Source organism: Mangifera indica, chromosome 18 (assembly GCF_011075055.1).
Source record: "Mangifera indica cultivar Alphonso chromosome 18, CATAS_Mindica_2.1, whole genome shotgun sequence".
In the NCBI taxonomy this organism is placed as follows: domain Eukaryota; kingdom Viridiplantae; phylum Streptophyta; class Magnoliopsida; order Sapindales; family Anacardiaceae; genus Mangifera; species Mangifera indica.
The window spans coordinates 7111366-7132707 of NC_058154.1; the positions used below are offsets into that span (position 1 = coordinate 7111366).

At 34.9% G+C, this 21342-nt stretch overlaps 1 pseudogene; it reads right to left on the minus strand.

Moving 5' to 3' along the window:
- Positions 1-380: 380 nt before the first annotated feature.
- On the minus strand, positions 381-9478 carry LOC123201656 (annotated as a pseudogene).
- Positions 9479-21342: the final 11864 nt, after the last annotated feature.

The window sequence follows — 21342 nt, forward strand, 5'->3', positions numbered from 1 at the left end:
AAGAAAATATGCTTGCCTTTTTTTCATTTGATATGCTTGAAGACAAAACCCTTTCATAAAGTTGCCCAAGAAACTTCCAGGAAATCTACATTCTGGATTCTGGTCCAAGTTCAAATTTAACATTGGACTTGCAAGATAAGAGACATGTAAATGCACAAAGGAAATCAACTGCATATGTTGTATTGATACAACAAACTAAAGCATTTAAAGACAACATATATAGGAGCTCCTAATAAAGGCTGAATTCATTCTTGCTACCCAGGGCACCAGCCAAAAGATAGAAATCCACCTTCTCCTAATAAAGGCTGAATTCATTCTCGGTAATCATAGAAAAATTCGAACATCAATTATCTTTGTATCAGTGTGCACAGCAGACTAACTTATGGTCCATCTTCTGGTGCTGCATCAAAGAAAATGGGTCAATGATCATTCAAATGTTTATAACTGGACATTAAATACAAAAAAGAAAAAAAAGAAAAAGGATAATCCATTCTTAGAGATAAGGATGAGAGACTCACTGCTCAAAATAAAGTCTTGAAGTAAGCTCTGGGCTTTCTCAGCTTGCGCCGGATTTACCTGATATCTGAATGATCTTTTGTGTCACATCTGGTCTATCTTCTACCAGTGTTACAGTAGCACCGGACAACTGTTCGCATAAAATAGATATCAAAAGTGAAACAAATCAATTATACTAGAAACTAAATTAGTATATAGATTGACAGACTGCAACAGTATGCTCACCACACTGAAAAGTGCAAGCCTATTTTTGAACTTCCTTTTAAGTTTGGGCACTGCATGCTCCGGTATGACAACTTCAAGTGTGCTCCTAGGGACAAGTGGTACGGGGATTCTAACAAGATGTTAAAGATACAGGTTATAAGTTGAAAGTACTTCCATTAATGACATCTAATTAAAAAAGAAAACTCACACATTAATTACAGACAATATAAACTGCTTGTCAATTTGCAGAACAACCAAAATAAAAATAAAGCTGCATTTGCTGCCTATTAATAACACTTGGCACATCTTCGTGGCCTTCAGTTTCTTTCTGTTTCTCACTGGTAGACCCTCCAGCTTCCTACAATACAAGGGCAAGGAATACAAAACAAGGAACAAGTCACTGGAGAATATAACCATTAGTGACTAGTCTTGAAATAAAATTTGACTTTAGAATAGAAAATCATAAACAAATTTGTGTTTCTAGGTTAAACCTAACTTAAAATTTTACATTTGAAAATAATATTGGTAAATTGGACCAAAGATAAATTAGATTAATTGAATGTCCAAATCCCCCAAAACCCAGATAATTAATCAAATTCAACAGTGAAGTGATCGAATGTACTGTATCCATTAAAGAGAAAACAGCAAAGAGAAACCAATATTAACACAAAAATAGCTCCAGATCCACTAGTAAGAACCTTAGATGGTTGGGTTGTTGCCACAGTAAGCACATTCTGATGAGTTGCCGCAGGAGGATCACTACCAGTCTGTCCATCACAAACAGGATTAATGTTATTAGGAGAAGCAGTGTTCATTCCAGAAGCACAACGAACAGGACCTGCTGCAGAAATAGAAGAAGGTGGTGTGTCCTTTTGAAAGAAATCCCTGTATAAATAACTCCGCAGTCTTGTTGTCACCTCAACAAGAGCATCTCGAGCAGCTTGGATATCCCCTATAATCTGGATGATAAGACAATGCCATTTAGTAAAAATAATCCATCAAGTCTTACTCAGTGACAAAGAGAGAGTAGGTCTCAGAGCCTTCTCTATTTTCTTTTGTCAAAAAAAATTCAATTGATGAATTCTGATAAGGTCCCCAAAGAAACAAGCAGCTGTAAATAAACGTCACAAGCATCTGAGGAAGAAGTTTATCCAGATATAAAGAGATATTCTAAATAATAAGTAGAACTTTATTTCATTGTTCAATCTTCACCAAAGAAATTTGGACTTGATGTTTGGAAAAGGGGACTAATGTAAGATGCCATAGCGGTATAGCCTTTAGTAGGCAGGAAACTTCTTAAATTTTATATGCCAGCTAGGTGACCTATAAGAATTTGAACTTCTGAACTCTTAGGTGGAAACAGAGGTCTAACCAATCAAGTCCAACCCACCCCTTGAGGTTAATGGAAAAGTTGGATACAGCTTCTTAGGAATGTTCACGTATAACATTCCGTATCAATACAACAATCAGATTGAGAACCAATCGGGACAAAACAGAAACTGTTATCTATATTAAATTCAATTTTTTTTAATAAGAACTTATTATCATTACAGATTCCATTCCTCAAGTTTTCATATGTAACATGGAACAGAAATCACCTAACAAGTCACAGATCCATTGAAAATGATTAGTTATGTTAAATAAAAAACCTGTACAAGTTCATCTGTCCCAGATACACATGCCGGTACAGATTCCCTTGGCAGAATCTGTTATGTTTGCACCAGTTGCTTTCCTGATTTCATTTAAACATCCCTCTTTTCCCTCTAAATACCCAGTTTCACTGGATGGTACAATTAACCTAGTGGAAATGATGTTGTCCTTATCAGTAATGAGATCAACAATGCGAGTCTGGATATGCAGCAACGCTCCTTAAGCTGGAAACAACTCGTCGTCGGGCTCCTAAAATAGAAACCAAAAGATCTGTCAAGTGCTTTTTATCGAGTTTTTTTTATTCTCTATTTCTTTATTTGCTTTTTCAATCTTCTTTAGTTTATGAGGACGGTGTGCACCGCAAATAACATTCACTTGCAAAAAATTCAAATTAAATTCAAGAAGCCTGGGTTATACATAATTAATCAGACATATGATCATTCTAAAATACCAGATAACGAAGAAACAGAGATCCATTTTACCACATCATCACAAAAAGAAAAAGCATGACATATACCTCCTCGGAAGAGATTATAATCATTCGTTCATCTGAACCAGCAACAGGATCAGCAAACTTCAACGCCAATTTCATTTTCAAGCAATTCCACTCCGCCCTCAGACTCTCCAATAACTCTATCAACCTTGTCAATTGGACATAGCATTCGAAACACAAGGTCCTCACCATAAAATGCCTGCCCACTGTCTGTGATAGGAGTAGCCCCAGATTCCATTGAATAGCCAGAGTTGCGTGAATTATAGTTATAATTTTTATAGTTCAAGCCAGAAAATCGTGCCGCATCCATCCCTGACTGTCGAGCCGTGTTGTTCATGTGAGGAATATAATCCTCATCAGGGAAAAACTGTTCTGGTGACTGTAAGCGTCCATGGAAATGACTGCGGTCACGATGTTGACTCTGTCTCAAGCGGGAAGAAATAATTGCTACAGCATTTTTCACATTATTAATATCTAAATTACAACCTGCCAGAATAAGAAAGGTCATGTGATGAAGCCATATCTAAATTACTAAAAGGAAGGAGTAGAAAATGTCATAATGAATTTTCTGATAACCTTATAACATGTAAAACTTTCAGATTTTTGTCTTTACATTAGCTTATAGCCCTCTCTAGATACTGATAGAGGAAGAATGTACCAGGCAAAAACGTAGCATAGAAAGCTAAAAATACATAGACCTTGCAGCATCTGCGATAATTGCTGATTAGATGATTTGACCAACAGAATCACGTAGAACAGATAGTGAGAAAGTAGTGACTTTCAAGCTACTAATGGAAAAGTCATATCATCAATGGCTACAGAACAATGCAGGAAGATATCCATCCAGTATCACATAGTAGTCAATAATTCTGAATAATGTTAAAAGACCTAGATTGATATCAAAGAAACCTTGCACATCTCAACATAAGGCAATATGCTCAGAGACTCCACAGCATAAAAATTACACCGCCCACTATTTCCTTTGTGACAAATGGCAAATGATTACACAATACACAAACCATCTCGACATCATTGTAAAAAGTCTTCAATCAAATCAAGAGCTCAACAATGTTACAGAAAATCCAAGGTGACCAAAACTTGAACATTAATGTTTGCATATTGTACATCAATTCCTCCACTACGGTATGGGTGATGTTAAAACAATATTTCAGCATAACATAAAATATCTCAACCAAATTCTAGAAGCAAACAAAAAGTGCTTCACGGGTGTGATGTCATAAAGAAATAATGATGAAATGTTTTTGACACCTAAATGTTGGATAAACCTCATGATTGAAGCTCCAAAATCAGATCTCCAGACGGTAATCATAATTTTAACAAGTAGTAATGCCAAGTAACCACAATTTGTTAGAGAAAGAGTTTATGTGAGGAAGAAAGGAAAGAAGAGAGCTGCATTGGGAAGAACAAGTGGCCAAATGGGAGAGATAACAGATGGCAAAAACTTGTTGGAGAGACAAGCAGCGGACAACATAGAGGATGCACTGCCCAGGCTTTCAGAAAATAGGACCATTAAGAGGGTGTACGCTGAGGTGGCAGCCTTAGAGAGAGTATGCAGTTATGAAATCATGGGGGAATATAAGCAGGAGGCAGAGGGAACAGAAAAGGGGGGAAAAGAAAATTGAAAAAGTAGAGCATTGAAGGAGAGACGCAGCCTCTCAAAAGCTGGTGGAATTGTTCTTGAGTTTTGTTATTCTTCTATAATATTTCTTAAGTAGTGATGGTGCTAGTATGGAGCTTGTATGAACCATATTGATTACACTTTTGAAATATTTGTTAATACAAGAAAAGCTAATTTCATTGTTGTTGCATTGAGTTACATTTCATTTACACCCAACAGTGTTAATCTACATTACATTCTCACAACTCTCTGCATCTATTGCTCATGCTAGTTTCTTCATTCGCTGGAGTTGGAGCAGATAGCTTGTTGTTGTAGCATCAGGTTCCTATCATAGTGGTATCAGAGCATGACCAGAATGGAGGCTAGTGGAAGGAGTTAAGAAAGAGATAGGAGGAATGAAAGAAAGATTGAAGGAGACGGGTAGACAGATGTTTGAGATAGAGAAATGAATGACCAAATGGATAACATGGAATCGAAGGTTGAATCTCTTCATGGGTACCTCCGTGAGTTGCGAGATGTCATCATCGAAAAGGAGAATGAAGATAATGGCAAGGCTCCAATGGGCCAAGAGGTGTCCCCTTCTTATTCCCTGCCACTACCACCAGAGGCGAAAGCTCCACCCACCATAGAGGAAAGGGAGACATTGGGAAGACAAGGAGCAACCTTAGGAGACACCACTAGAGGACGTCGAGACACCCCCTACCGACGCTTAGACCTTATGATATTTAGAGGCTACGATGCTCTTGAATGGATTTTCTGATGAACGAGAACGACTCATGGCGGCCAATATGTCTATAGAAGGTATTATTATGGGTGGTTGAAATGGTAAGAGAAGAAAATGAGGTTTCAGAGTTGGGAGAAGCTTAGGAACGCTATGCTCAAACGTTTTTGACTGAGGCATGAACAGATGCCCCCAAGAGTTGTTGGCTCTCTAACAGACAGGTTTAGTTCACGAGTATCAATGTCAATTTGAGTTACTGTCGTCGACGGTGGATGACATGATAGAAGAGACTTTAACTAATTTATTCATGAACGGCTTAGTGTATGACATCCGAGCATATATGAAATTGTTTCACCCATACGACTTGAAGGAGGTGATGTAACATGCAGGAGGTGGAGGAGAAGAATAAGATAATTGATAGAAAGCATGGGGTCCAACCCGACCTAACGAACCCAAAACAAGTGTCCAACCCAACCCGTTTCATAGGCCTATTTACCTTCAACAGCCCAGTGGCCAAGCATTCAAATCGCTCTTAAAGCCAAACCACATATAGCCTAACCCATATCATTCATCTCAATCTAGGTCAAAATACATACCTGACTCATCAAACCAGCCCAATTAGAAACCCAGAAAATACTCGTTGCCCACCTCAAACTTGCACAAATCAAACTCCACCTGTAACCTTCACAACCATTAGGGCTGCCATGAATTCAGGCACATCTTCATCCACTTTTTAATGAGATGGAAACTCACGACAACTCTCCAATGAGGAATATTGACAAAGGTAGAGAAAGGTTTGTGTTTTTGTTGTGATGAAAAATTTGTACCTGACTATAGATGCAAATACCGATAATTGAAGGTGATGATAGCTGGTGAGGAACAGAAATGGGAGGATGAAGTTGATGGGGAACAAAAACCAATGTCGGTGGAGGAAAGAGAGATGAAGGCCACTTTAAATGCAAGTTCTATGGTCGATATTAACAAGCCAAAAACCATGAAAATTGTAAGGTCCATTAAAGAGAAGGAAATGGTGATTCTCTTAGATAGCAAAGCCACCTATAATTTTATTTCAAAGTAGTTGGTGACAGAGCTAAGCATTCTGGTGAGGTCTATAAGGTTTGTAGTGATCTTGGGAGATGACCGTAAAGTGAGTGCATTAGGGAAATGTGAAGAAGTCAAAGTAAGCATGTAAGGAATCAAGATCACTTAAGATTTCTTGTCTTTCTATCTATGAGGGGTTGATATTATTTTGGGAATTGACTTGCTTAGTAGATTGGGAAAGGTAAAGATAAATTGGAAGTATCAAATGGTGAAATTCACATGGAATGGTAGAATGATGGAATTGAGAGGTGATGTGTCATTAACTCAGTTGGAAACATTGCTCAAAACTCTACTAAAGTTTGTGTGGGAAGGTAGAGAATGTTATTGATTGAAAGGGAGTCAGCCATGAAAGAAGTAGTAACTATGGAAAAGAATACTACATTAGAACTGAATAGATTATTAGAAGAATTCTCTCCTCTGTTTTCAGAACCACAAGATTTGCCACCTAGTCACACCAGGGACCATTCAATACATCTGTTAGCAAGAGCTCAACCCTCTAATATTCTCCGTTACAGGTATCCATACTACCAAAAAAAATGAAATTGAAAGAATTGTCTAAGAAATGATAGTGGCAAGAATCATTAGACCTAGCACAAGTCCATTTTTGAGTTCGATAATTCTCGTTAAAAAAAAAGATAATGGATGGCAATTTTATGTTGATTATCGAATGTTAAATAAGATCACAATCCCTGACAAATTTTTCATACCTACAATCAACGAGCTTTTGGATGAATTAGTAAAAGCTGTGATTTTTAGTAGGTTAGACCTAAAATCAGGCTATCATCAGATATGTGCCCCCAAACAAATAGACAAACTGAGGTGTTAATCGAAGCATTGAAGACTATCTTCGCTGTTTTTGCTGGGACCAGCCAAAGACATAGGTTAAATGGTTGACATGGGCTGAATATTGATATAACACAAGCTTCCACAGTGCAACAGGGATGATGCCATTTAAACTCATATATGGGAAGGAACTACCACCTTTTCTAAGATTAGTGGAAAAGGATTCAAAGGTGGAAGAAGTGAATGCAATGATTTAGGAAAGAAATTCCGTATCAAATCAACTGAAAGTGAATCTCAACAACGCTCAGTCTCGAATGAAGAAAAATGAAAATAAGCATTGTATGAAGGTAAAGCTCAATATAGGGGACTATGTATTCCTTAGACTACAGCCGTATCAATTTCGTTCATTAGCTTCCCGCCTCAATAAGAAGTTAAGTCCACGTTTTTATAGCCTATATGAAGTAATCGAAAGAATAGGAAAATCGCATATAAGCTAAAACTACCTGATATAACACTAATACATCCTATATTTCATATCTCATAGCTCAAAAAACAGGTAGGAATGAAGACTATCTGTCAGCCACTACCAGTTGGATTAAATGAAACAGGAGAGTTAGAAGTGTAGCCTGAAGAAGTGCTTACTCACAGGTACAATCAGTAAAGGGAGTTAGAATAATTGATTAAATGGAAAATTTACCTACTTGTGAAAATTCTTGGGGACTATTTGTTAAAATTAAACAACTATTTCCTACTCTACACTTTGAGGATAAGTTACCTGTTGATTTAGGGGGTGGAGGGAGGAGGGGAGGCAGTTTATGTGAGGAAGAAAGAAAAGAAGGGAGTTGCAATGGGAAGAAAAAGTAGTCAAATATGAGAGCTAACAGATGGCAAAAAACTATTGGAGAGACAAGCAATAGACAACAAAGAGGATGCAATGCCCAAGCTTTCATAAAATAGGACCATTGAGAAGGTGTAAACTGAGGTAGCAGTCCTAGAGAGAGTATGCAGCTATGAAATCATGGGGGAATATAAGCATGAGGCAGAAAGAAGAGAAAAAGGGGAAAAAGAAAATTAAAAAAGTACAGCATTGAAGGAAAAGACCCAACCTTTTGAAAATGGGTGGAATTGTTCTTGAATTTTGTTATTCTTTTGTAATATTTTTTAAGTAATGATGGTACTAGTATGGAGCTTGTATGAACCATTTTGATTACACTTTCGAAATATTTGTTAATACAAAAAAATGTTAATTTCATTATTGTTGCATTGAGTTACATTTTATTTACACCCAGTAGTGTTAATCTACATTACATTCTCACAACTCTTTGTATCTATTTCTCACGCCAGTTTCTTCATTCGCTGGAGTTGAAGCAGATAGCTTGTTGTTGTAGCATCAAGTTCCTATCACAATCTTACAAACTATCCCAAGCCAATTCCACACATCTGATTTCCAATTCATTAATAAGTAAAACAAGCATATTAACCTCGTACAGGTGAAGTAAATAGAGTTAGAGAAAAATCAAAATAGTAAATGGTTTTCCAAAAGCAAAGTATACGTTCCACACCAAGTTCTCCAATGTAATTAACCATTTAGCTACAACTAACAGTTGAAACAAGAATTTTAATTATTAGAAAACATTCACAATGCAATTTAAGAGTCCAAATGGGCAATATTGTTCTAATATAAAGTTCAGTGTACCAAAAGCTGTAAGTCCAGCCATTTCATGCTTCAGATTCATTTACAAAAGAATCACCTAAATGATCCCTACGTAAAATCGAAATCTGAGTCTTAGTCTTAGTCTCCATCCTTATCTACTCAAAAATAAATCAGCCAAAGTATGATCCCTAGGTAAAATCCTAATTTGAGTCTTAGTCTCCATCCTTATCTACTCAATAATTTTCCCTCATTTCCCCAACAAACTCTACTCCCCTCTCCTCTAAACCCTCCACCGAACTTATCCTCCTCCTCCCCACCACCACCAACACTCTCCAATATCCTATCATGAATAAAAAACAATGCCTCTTGAGCTAGACTAAAAGCTAGCATTCTTCCCTCGGAGTCTTGTAGTCTCGTGTCTGATATTTCAATAATCCTTTCCTTATCCCTAGAGATCAACTCATGCAGGCTGATTCACGCGCCTGTGTGTTACCTAAAATGTGGTACATAGTGGTCACCACCAACGAGTCCTTGGGGTTTGCCGACGCTTCCCTATTATTGTTGTTATTGCTCACTGAATTCGCTCTGCCACAGTGGCGATAGTTATTGGGAGCATAATGGTGATTGTACTAAGGTTTTTGTCCTACCCATAGTCAGTTCTTCATCATAGTGTTGGTGATCGTAGTAGTAGTTTCGCTTAAATTTAAACCTATCCATGAAAGATGATAATTATTTCTATTCGAGTTCATGTTTGTAGTTTCAAAATTGAGTCCAAGTATTGAGTTGTCATGCACCAGGTCGTCTAGGGTTCGATTATCATAATTGAAATTGAAATTGAAAACATTCAAGTCAAGTTCCGAAGATAAGTTCTTGTGCTTTTTAGTTTGTTTCTCGAGAAAATGCGAGGGAAGTTGAAGCTCGAAGAAGAAGAATCTCAGAGAGAGTGTAGCTTCCAGTGGAGGATGTTGTGACATCTTGACAATGAAATGTCAGATATGAAATGTTAGGGGTACTTATTTAGAGAATTTGAAAATCTCAATACAACGGTGTTGTTTAAAGAGTTCGAGTGATTTTTATATCAACTTGCAGACGCTTCAGGATTCAGAAAAGTCAAATACTATTTACCACCCAAACTTTGACATATGCATTTGAAAACTTCATATTTCTATTCATATATTCAAGACATCCATTAATTTTAACGGTAAGTATTTCAATCACTTTGTCACCAGCTATTGTTTTTCCCACATTCTTTTTACTTTTGTGTGTTTACTAATTATTCTTGAGTTTTTTACTTTTTCCTCTCTTCTTTCTTTTTCTGACGAAGGCCAATTGTTCGTTCCAACTTACATGTTTTTGAATATTTTACCATTTTCATTAAAAATATATAAAGTTTTAATTTGGGTATTAATAATGACATATGATTAGGTTTTTTTGAAAGTATAATAAACTAACATGCAATTATATGATAATACAATATTGTTAATATTTAAATTGATATATTTATAAATAAAACAATATTCAATCATATAATAATATATCAAATTGATGCTCAAGCACAACAAACTAAACTTACACCACATCAAGTTTATCTCAGTTTAAGAGAAATTGAATTGAGTTTGGTTAAAATGATGGAGCCAAAATGAACCAAAACAACATTGTTTTGATGTGTATTGATCAAAACGGCGTTATTTTAGTTTATCTAAATTGAGTTTTTTTAAACTGGTGAGTTTAATGAGTTGAACATCTTGCAAATTTAAACTCAACAATATAAAACCTTTAGACTCAAACTTGCCTAAACTGAGTTTATTTTGGACTCATTCAAGCTGAGTTGGCAAATGAGTTTGAGTTAACTTACCTTAAATCTATCACAAGTAGTGGAGATAAGGAAAAGGTATTAGTGTAACTAAAAAATAAAATAAGAAATATAATTAGATTTAAAACTAAATATAATTAGGCTACACAAGGAGTATACCTAAGGGTATTACATCCGTTTTGTTTGATAAGCCCAAATAAGTGTTATGGATCAAGAAGTTTATAACTGAATTTGGGTTGTTCCAATATAGCCGACCTTATAGAGTTCTATTGCAACAATAATGGAGTAATAGCTTAAGCAAAAGAGTCACGGTTTCGCCAAAAATACAAACATATACTTAAACAGTTACATCTAATCAAGGAGATCATTTAGTCAAATTATTAGGGAAGAAACATTTGAGAACCTTGCAAACCCACTAACCAAGCCTCTATCACAACATAAGTATGATAGACATGGAGCCTTATTCAGCATTAGATTGATGATTAATTAACTATAGTGCAGGTGGGACATTGTTAAAGCAAGTGTCCTAAAGTGAATTGCCATAACTATGTAATAAAGATTGTAATTAATAAATTGGTTTTATTCTTTATCGAAAAAATTGAATTCAAAATTAGATAATGTCCCTAGAATGGTAGAGTTGTGACAAGGGGATTAATGCATGTCAATTGATCTTGAGAATGTTTTGTTCACATGATGTGGTATTTTCCTAACCAAGGGCATATGTAATTTAGGACTATCATATTATTTAATAGTCCTACAGAAAAGCAGTGTGTGACACCTTTAGGTATGCTCTAGGGATATTATTGTCCTTTATCTGATTTTAATTTTTGAATTGGATCAGATTCAGGTTGAAACTAGGCTAAAATTGGAAATAGAATTTTGATCGAGCCTAAAAGCAAAGAGGGAACCTTGTTTTGGGCTTGATAGGTGACTCATGCATGTAAAGCCCTTTGGTTTGATCATGATTTATCTAATTTTATTATGGACTTCCATATGCATTAAGAGTTCAAAACCAAGTAAGAGAGGGGTTGCATATTTATACCAACTTCTACCAAAAATTTAACTAGGACTCTAATCATGAAAGAGAGAGAGTTTGAGGGAAAAGAGATAGCCAGTGGAACAGGAAAATTTTAGCAAACTTAGATATTGATTTATGATAGCCAAGGACCTTGAGGAAAAAGAAGAACCCAACTACCAACTCCTTGGTATTACCTAATTCCTAGATGTTGAAAAGAAAGAGAAAAAAGGGAAAACAAACATCCATCAACAACTAAGAAGAGGGCCATTGGTGGTTACATAAGGAAAGAAAAATGAGTAGCTCACAACTGTCATATTCTTGCTAGAAAATGTAGGTAAGTCGATGACTTCCTACCAAGCTTTTGTTATGCGTTTTTCATGGATTTTAGTTATTGGATTCGCTGATTTGATGCTAATTCTTGTGGATAAATTTGTGCATGTTGTAACCTTGGAATATGGTGTAGTCTTTGCAAGATTATATCCTAGAATCTTGTTTAATTTTATGGGAAAACTAGTACTTGAGTTGTTATGTAAGAAAGAAATAGGTGTTGAATTTTTTTTTTTTTTATAAATCATGTTTAGGTTCTAAGCTAGCATTCATGAGTTTTTTGTAGTTTCATTTAATGGCTTGCATGTTATGTTTCTTGAATTTGGTTGATAAAATCAATATGTGATGATATCTTTTTTGCAAGATTAGGGGACAAGAAAGAAGGCTGAAAAAAATGTGAAGATTTTATGGTTTTAGGTTTATTCCTGGAAAATTTGAAATTGGACAGTAGGCCATATTTTGGCTAAAAAATCCATCTTCTAAGGTTTCCAACGAGCTACTATGAGGTTCCCTATGGGACAGTCACATACTCTCTTTTATATGAAGCATTTGGGTTACAAGCCTTAAAATCAATCTATGAATTCCTTTTACAACTGTCAATTTTATTTTTATGAATTTTCTTTACAAGGCTACCACATATATATTTGAAGCAAAGTTCAGTGTGCAATAAGTAAAACACGCTAAACCTTAATCAAATTTGATGATGTAAGCCTAGATTTTGACTAGGAAGAATCGTACGTCACTTTATAGATAAGTACATCTAGATATGGCCAATAATACATCATATATCGAAGGAAAAATACAAACCTAATTTAGTTACAGATAAGATGTATGCAATTTAGAATTTATTACAATTATAATAATACGAATAAGATATTAAGGTTGTGGAGTGTCAAGAAATACCTAAGGAAAGATTTGATACGAATATAAGAAAAATACTTGAGGGGTTAAGTACCCGAGGAAAATATTGGATACAAATATGAGAAAAATATTCAAGGGGTTAGATACTTAAAGGAAAGATTTGAAATGAATGAAAGAAAGATACTTGAAAGGTTAAATGCCCAAAGAAGAGAGTAGACATGATATGATCAAAGAAAGAGAAAATCTTAGATAAATGATAAATTAGACTTGAGATAAGTCTAAGAGTGTTCTAGGAGATTGGTATTGATAGGGACTTGATATCCCAATGAGATAAGAGATACTTTGATACCTATAAGACATAGATAGATTACACTAGAGATAAGTGTAAAAGAGTTTTAGGAGATTAGGTATCGATAGGGATCAGATACCCACTGAGATATAAGATGATTCAATACCTATGGGACATTGAGATTAAGAGTATAGTTGGTAAGGGAGCACCTCGTGACCTTGGCAAACCTATAGCGTAGCACTTATAAATATGTCTTAAGGGAATTATAGTCATTTTCGTATGTTTATGTGCATGTAAGATTGAATTAATGTGAATTGAATGAAGTATCATTTGATAAGGGGTGATCGTGCATGGGATGGTCATGTTTCTGTGTTGGTTGTCATGTTAACTAAAATGGCTAAAAGTCATGTCACTTTGAGTTTAAGTGACATACAACCTTGTGTGGGGATGATACATGCCCATGTGTGGAGTCATTGGATTGATTTTACAAAGGAAAAGACCACTAATTTATTGTTTGATAATGATTTTTTTTTATTTGTTAATTTTATGTTTTTATTTGGGATTGTTAAGTTTATATGAACATATATTATGGCTCGAATCTTGTTTCTAGTGGCTTAAATTTTTTTAATTGTGTAAGTAAGGATATTTGTGAATAATGGTATTGTTATGGCATGAATTAGGGTTATGTTATATTGAAATGTTTGGATTGGAGAATAATTATTTGATATAGCATGTTAAGGGTTGTAATTCATTATCTTTACTTGCAAAAATTATATGAAAATATGGTTGGTTTTGGTAAGAATGCCATAGAGACAAATAAGGTATAAAAATAGATCTATTTACACGTTTTTTGGGAATCATACATAGTTGTGCGGTATAGGATACACATTTTCTAGGAATGTGTTTTTCGATTATCTAATGATTGTTGAACATCATTGACCGATGACCAACCAACTAAGGCACAAAGTTTGCTTCTGTATGATGAAAAGACGATTGCATGTAGGGATGAAAAGATGAAAATACCTTTAAAAAGTGCATCATTTGAAGTAAAGTTAAGTTTTGAAAAGTATAGGTCTAAAAGAGGGCACAAACCCATCCTTAAAGGGATACATGCCAGTGTGTGCATTTAAGGAAGAACACAGGGAGATTTCATGGCGAATGAAGGTTGTGTATGACATAAAGAAAAAGGGTGTCCATGTTCCAAAAGTAAAATGCTTATCCCTAAGGCACAAGGTGACACGCTTTTGAGAGGATAGTCATGTCTCATGCACAAGGAAAAGTACATGCCCATGTATCCAATATGGGACACCTATGTATAAGAGAGAATTAAACAAAGAAAAAAGGGAACTAAGCTAGAAGTTTAAAGGTTATCTCAAGAGACAGTATAAAGGTTTTAAGTACACAGTAGTACTGTTACAGAATCTATAAATTAGTAAATAAGACTTAATTATAGGAATATAGAGTTTGATTATAGGAATCAAATATTCATATTCCTAATACGGAATACTTAATGTGTATATAAATGTACCTCTGTAATAGTAAATGAATCAAGGAAAAAAAACCCTTAATTTCAATGTCTTCATGATATCAGAGCTCAATTTGCCTTAGTATGCAAATTCGAAAATTTTCTTTTAGCCCTAGTGAGCAATTTCGTCGTTCACCCTTGTAAAGTGAATATTAGTTCTCACCGCCATACTAAGAAGGAGCACGCTTCGACGATCGGTAGTTTCTTATAATCCGATCACCAGAAACTCAGCGTGTGACCTATACGCGCTCCCATTTCTTCTGTAAACTTGTACATCAGATCTCTTGTTCGGAGGTACGTTAGATCTCACCACAGGTATAGTTAGTCTTAGACAGCGCCAGTGAGTAAGAGCCCCATAACCTTGTCACTGTTCGTTGTTGCATGTACCGTCACCATTGCCAGAACATTTTTCGTTGCTGAATCTTTCTCTGATAAGATCTCAGTCATTTTGTTTGTTATTATTTGTGGTTTGTGTAGTGTATTTGTGCTCTAGTTGCTGCAGAAATCAATTTCTCCAGCAGTTTCTTGTTATTTATTCTATTTCGTTGCTTTAAGTACTATTATGGTAGATGTTAAACTAATAACTATGGCGGAGATGGTTCCTGTAATGTCAAAAATCACTGAACACAAGCTTAATGGTTCCAATTATCTAAAATGGAGTAAAACGATTCGATTGTATCTATTGAGTCTGGAGAAGGATGATCACCTTATATAAGCTCCTCCTACGATGGTACTAGAGAAGCATGGCTGTGAGATGATGCTCGATTAATTTTACAGATCCAGAATTCCATTGAAAGTGAGGTAGTCAGTTTAATTAATCACTGTGAATTGGTTAAGGAGTTAATGGAGTATTTAGATTTTTTGTATTCTAGAAGAGGTAATCTTTCTCGTATATATGAGATGTGCAAAGCTTTCTATCGTGCAGAAAAATAAGATAGGACTATCACTTCTTATTTCATGGACTTCAAACGAACTTATGAAAAACTTAATATATTGTTACCTTTTAGTCCAAATGTAAAGGTTCAACAAGCTCAACGAGAACAAATGCCCATCATGACCTTCCTAGCGGGTCTTTCATCTGAGTTCAAAACTGCCAAGTCTCAAATCCTTGCTAGTCCTGAGATTTCATCTTTGCATGACACTTTTACTAGGGTACTTCGCACAGAAAACATCCTATCATTTCAGAGTAATAGTGCTCTTGTATTATGTGCTATTATTGCCATGAGTCAGGCCATACAAAGCACACTTATATTAAATTATTGAATCGAGCTTCAAAATCCCAATTAGCACATGTTGCAACAGCTAACACTACTACCAGTTCATTATCTGGAGAGACTATTATGATTTCTGCAGAAGAATATGCCAAGTTCTCTCAGTACCAAGACTTACTAAAGTGACAGGTAATCCTAGTGCCTTTTCAACCTTTCAGTCATTTACATCCCCTTCTAGTGTTACTTTAGCAGACGGATCAATGCCATCTGTTTTTGGTTCTAGAACTATTAATCCAACTCCATCAATTTCATTGTCATATGTTTTGAGTTTACCATAGTTTTCATTTAATTTAATCTCTATGAGTAAACTCACTCGTGCTCTTAATTATTGTGTCTCATTTTTCCCTAATCATTGTTTATTTCAGGATCTTATGATGAAGCAGATTATTGGTAGAGGACATGAATCTGGGGGTCTCTATATCCTAGATATGCAAATACCAAGGTCTGTTGCCTGTTCCAGTGCCTTAACCCCATTTAAAGCGCACTATCAGTTAGGACATCATTTTCTACTTATGTTAAAGACTTTATGTCCATAGTTTTGTCATATATCTTTATTCAATTATGAGTTATGTCAATTTGCCAAACATCATCGTTTGTCTTCAGGGTCTAGAGTCAATAAACGAGCTAACTCTCATTTTGAGTTAGTTCATTCGGATGATTACTTTGTTACTTTTGTTGATGATTATTCTCATATGACTTGGCTTTACTTAATAAAAAATCATTCTGAAGTGTTTTCTCATTTTTGTGTCTTTCATGCTGAAATAAAAACACAATTCAATGTTTCTATTTAGACTTTACGTAGTGATAATGCCAAGGAATACTTTTCTGAATCTTTTTAGTCGTATTTGATAAGAAATGACATTCTTCATCAATCCTTTTGTGTTGCCACACTATCTCAAAATAGAGTAGCTAAAAAAAAAATAGATACTTACTTGAAACAGCTCAAGCACTTTTGTTTCAAATGTAAGTTCCCAAACAATTTTGGGCTGATACTGTTTCAACATATTGTTTTTTGATTAATTGCATGCCATCATCAGTTCTTCAGGGTCAGATTTCTTATAGTGTTCTTTTTCCAAATAAATTTTTATTCCCTATTGAACCAAAAATATTTGGCAGTACTTATTTTGTTCGTGATATTCAACCTAATGTCACAAAATTAGATCCCAAGTCTTTAAAATGTGTGTTTCTTGGCTACTCTCGTTTTTAAAAGGGTTATAAGCGCCTTTGTCTGACCTTAAACAAATATTTAGTGTCTGTTAATGTTACCTTTTTGGAAAAAATTCATCTCTTCTCTACTTCTCCTGCTTGCACCATTCAAGAGGAGGATGATGATTTGTTAGTATATACTGTTACCTCATATCGCCCTACAACTATTAGTTCTCTAGAACCTTCTCTACCTGAAGAATCAAACCCTGTCAAACCACCCATTACACAAGTCTACTCCATATGTCAACAAGCCCCGAATGCATATCCTGAACCGGTTTCTTCATCAAATCCAGTTTCTACTAACATTGATCTACCAATTGCCCTTCGCAAAGGTAAAAGACAGTGTACTTATCCTATTTCTTCTTTTGTTTATTATGGCCATTTATCCCCTATTTCATGTTCCTTTGTTGCATCACTCGATTCTATTTCTATTCCCAATACCACTCATGAAGCTATATCTCATCCTGGTTAGCATACGGCTATGATAAAGGAAATGAATGCTTTAGCTGATAATGGTATTTGGGACTTGGTCATTCTCCCTACAGGGAAGAAAGCCATTGGATGCAAATGGGTTTTTACAGTTAAGGTTAATCCAGATGGATCAGTGGCTCATCTTAAGGCTCGCTTGGTTACTAAAGGATATGCATAACTTATGGGGTGGATTACTCTAATACTCTCTCTTGTTGCTAAGCTGACATCTGTTTGTTTATTTATTTCTATGGCAGTTACCTATAATTGGCCTTTACACCGGTTGGATCTCAAGAATGCATTCTTGTATGGTGACCTTTAAGAAGAAGTATATATGGAGCAACCAATTGGTTTTGTTGCTTAGAAAGAGTGTGGAAAGGTTTGTCATCTTCGCAAATCCCTGTATAGTTTGAAACAAAGTCCTTGTGCTTGGTTTGGAAAATTCAGTCAGGCAGTTCAAAAGTTTAGCATTATAAAGAGCAAATGTGATCATTCTGTTTTCTATAGACAGTCTGAAACTGGTAGTATTCTTTTAGTTATTTATGTTAATGATATCATCATTACTGGAAGTCATACTGTAGGGATTTCCTCTCTTAAATCATTTCTTCATACTCAGTTTCAAACAAAAGATTTAGAAGGGTTGAAATATTTCCTAGGTATTGAAGTGACGAGAAGTAAGAAAAACATCTTTCTATCTCAGAGAAAATATGTGCTTGATTTATTGACTGAGACAGGTAAATTGGGAGCTAAACCATGTAGCACTTCGATGATTCCTAATCTACAACTTACAAAAGATGGTGAACCGTTTGAAGAACCTAAGAAGTATAAAAGATTGGTGGGAAAGTTAAATTATCTTACAGTGACTCGTCCTGACATTGCATACCCTGTTAGTGTTATATGTCAATTCATATCATCTCCAACGATCGATCATTGGGTAGCATTAGAGCAAATTTTGTGCTACTTGAAGAGTGCTCTTGGACGTGGCATATTGTATGGAAATCATGGTCATACTAACATTGAGTGTTTCTCAGATACAGATTGGGCAGGTTCCAAGGTAGATAGAAGATCCACCACTGGTTACTGTATTTTTGTGGGAGAAAATTTGGTATCATGGAAGAGCAAGAAGCAAAATGTTGTGTCTCGATCTAGTACAGAATCAAAATATAGAGCTATGGCTCAGTCGGTGTGTGAAACAATGTGGGTATATCAACTTTTGACTGAAGTGGGTTTCCAGATATCGTTACCAGCGTAATTATGGTGTGATAATCAAACTACTCTTTATATTGCCTCTAATCCTATGTTTCATGAATGAACTAAACATATTGAGATTGACTATTATTTCGTTTGAGAGAAAATTCAGTAGAATTTTATTTCTACAGGATATGTGAAGACTGGAGAACAGTTAAGGGATATCTTCACCAAGGCTATAAATGGGGTTCGAGTTGATTATCTTTGTAACAAGCTAGGCATGATTAATATCTATGCTCCAGCTTGAGGGGGAGTGTTGCAGAATCTGTAAATTAGTAAGTAAGACTTAATTATAGGAATATAGAGCTTGATTATAGGAATCAAATATTCATATTCCTAATACGAAATACCTAATGTGTATATAAATGTACCTCTGTAACAGTAAATGAATCGAGGAAAAAAAACCCTTAATTTCAGTGTCTTCAAGTACCAAATATGCCTAAGAGATAAAATGATGGTAGGCCACAAGTTCAAGTTTGAGGTAAAAGCTAAGGTAAGCCAGAAGTGATCTAAGGCTCGAGATGCATGCATGCTAGACATCATAAGGTCATTACAAAAAGGCACTGTGAGTACATACTTCTTACACAACTTACAATAAGACATGTCTTCAATAAGACATTATACCCATAATAGGGTATTAGCTCATAGTAAAGCTTAGTTATGATTATGTTTAGCAATCCAATAATACTGTAGGTAAGTGGACTACATAGTGAGTACTCATATAGCCAAGGTGTCAAATCTGTATTTTGATCCAATCTGATTGAAGTAGTATACAGCTATAGGACATAACTTCCAAAATATAAAGTTTTACACGAGTTAAGAGTCTAGAGAGTAGTTCCTTAGTCACTAGGTAAAACATAATCTAATCCAAGAGTTATGACATGTAACTTAAACATTCCCAAGTTCAATATTAGTAACAAACATGAGATATAAAACCTATCATCACCTTAATAGGAGTTTAAAGATGAACTCTAAATAATAGAGTATAATGGGATGAGTCAAAGACCTTATGGGGATTATGTAAAAGTTAGTAGTAAAGTCTTTTATTTACTAAATTTTTTATTGGTCACTCCCCTATTTTTATATTTGTAAGTACAAGTGATTATGATAGGTATGAGATAAGCGATAATTAGCAGGCATAAATCAATTAAAGACATTTTTGGCATTTTTAGTTTATTTATCATAATTTTATATTGATGTTTTTCATTACTAGTTAAACAATATGCACAACTTTATGCATAAATAATGATATGACACCATGTAATTGGATATTATTTTATCTCTAATTTAAAACTATCCAATCACATAATGGTATATCAATGTTTGTGCACATAACACTACTCATTTTGCTACACTATAATACATTTCTTCATATACATACCCATGCCCAAAATATGCATTCAAAGAGATGTGTTAACTTAAAAGTTCTTACATAGGGTTTGCAGCAAAACATGTGTAATAAATTAACATCTCATGACCCCAAAAGCTTTTTTATTAACTTATCACAAAAGTACAAGAGTTCAAAATCAAATCATAATAATTAGTATGCATAAGAAAGATAAACAATTCCAAAATACATCAACATTATTATCCAACAAGTAAAATGATTGAAAGGTTCTTTGCCTCAAGCATTGTCATGGGTTGACCTATTGGCTCCCCTATCATCACCTCACTACTCTACAATCCTACCTATAAAACCATAAAGAAACATGTGAGCAAAACACACTTAATAAGTAAATGATCTCATGACAACCAATAATTTTATAAATATAACACAACTAATCACAACAACACATGTGTCCTCTATTTAATCTTCTTGTGGTATTAAAGTTGTTTTCCTAACATCCCATATACTCATCCGAATCATCTCGACTCTTAGCACCTAATCCCCAATGATGATGTTATCCCAAATGACTATATACGTAGGCATGTAACCTAGGTAGGACACATGATTATATGTCTTATACCATATGGGCGTGTACCTATTCCTAAATTAACACACATGTGAGCTTCATCTACACGGGAACTATTTTGCCTTATTATGCACGATCGTGTATGTTACCATACACAAGCATGCAGTGTCCTTTTTCCATAATTGCAAATGTGTGCTATTCTATATTTTCTAGCCTAAAGTCTCAACTTTTTAAACACCAAATATTTTATCCCAAACATCCAATCATATACCATCACAACAAAAATAACCAACCTACATGTTCCTTTAACATATCATTACACAATTGGCATCAAAAGCATAATTATCACTGTTGCTCAAGTCTAGAAAATGCAACCATGCTTTCAATTTTCCTAATCTTAACATTATACAAACTTAATAATGATTATGGCTTACTCTATCATATTACATGCTTTATCTTACCAAAATCATAATTGAAATAATATCATCACTGATGGACTAATTCATACAAGTAAATCAACTCATGAATTTTATTCATAAAGCATAAAGTCACACATGTTATGAATAAACCATACCTTTATCCGTATCATAACTAAATGACATCATAGAATTCTTCACCCACTCATGAGCATAATAACCCTAA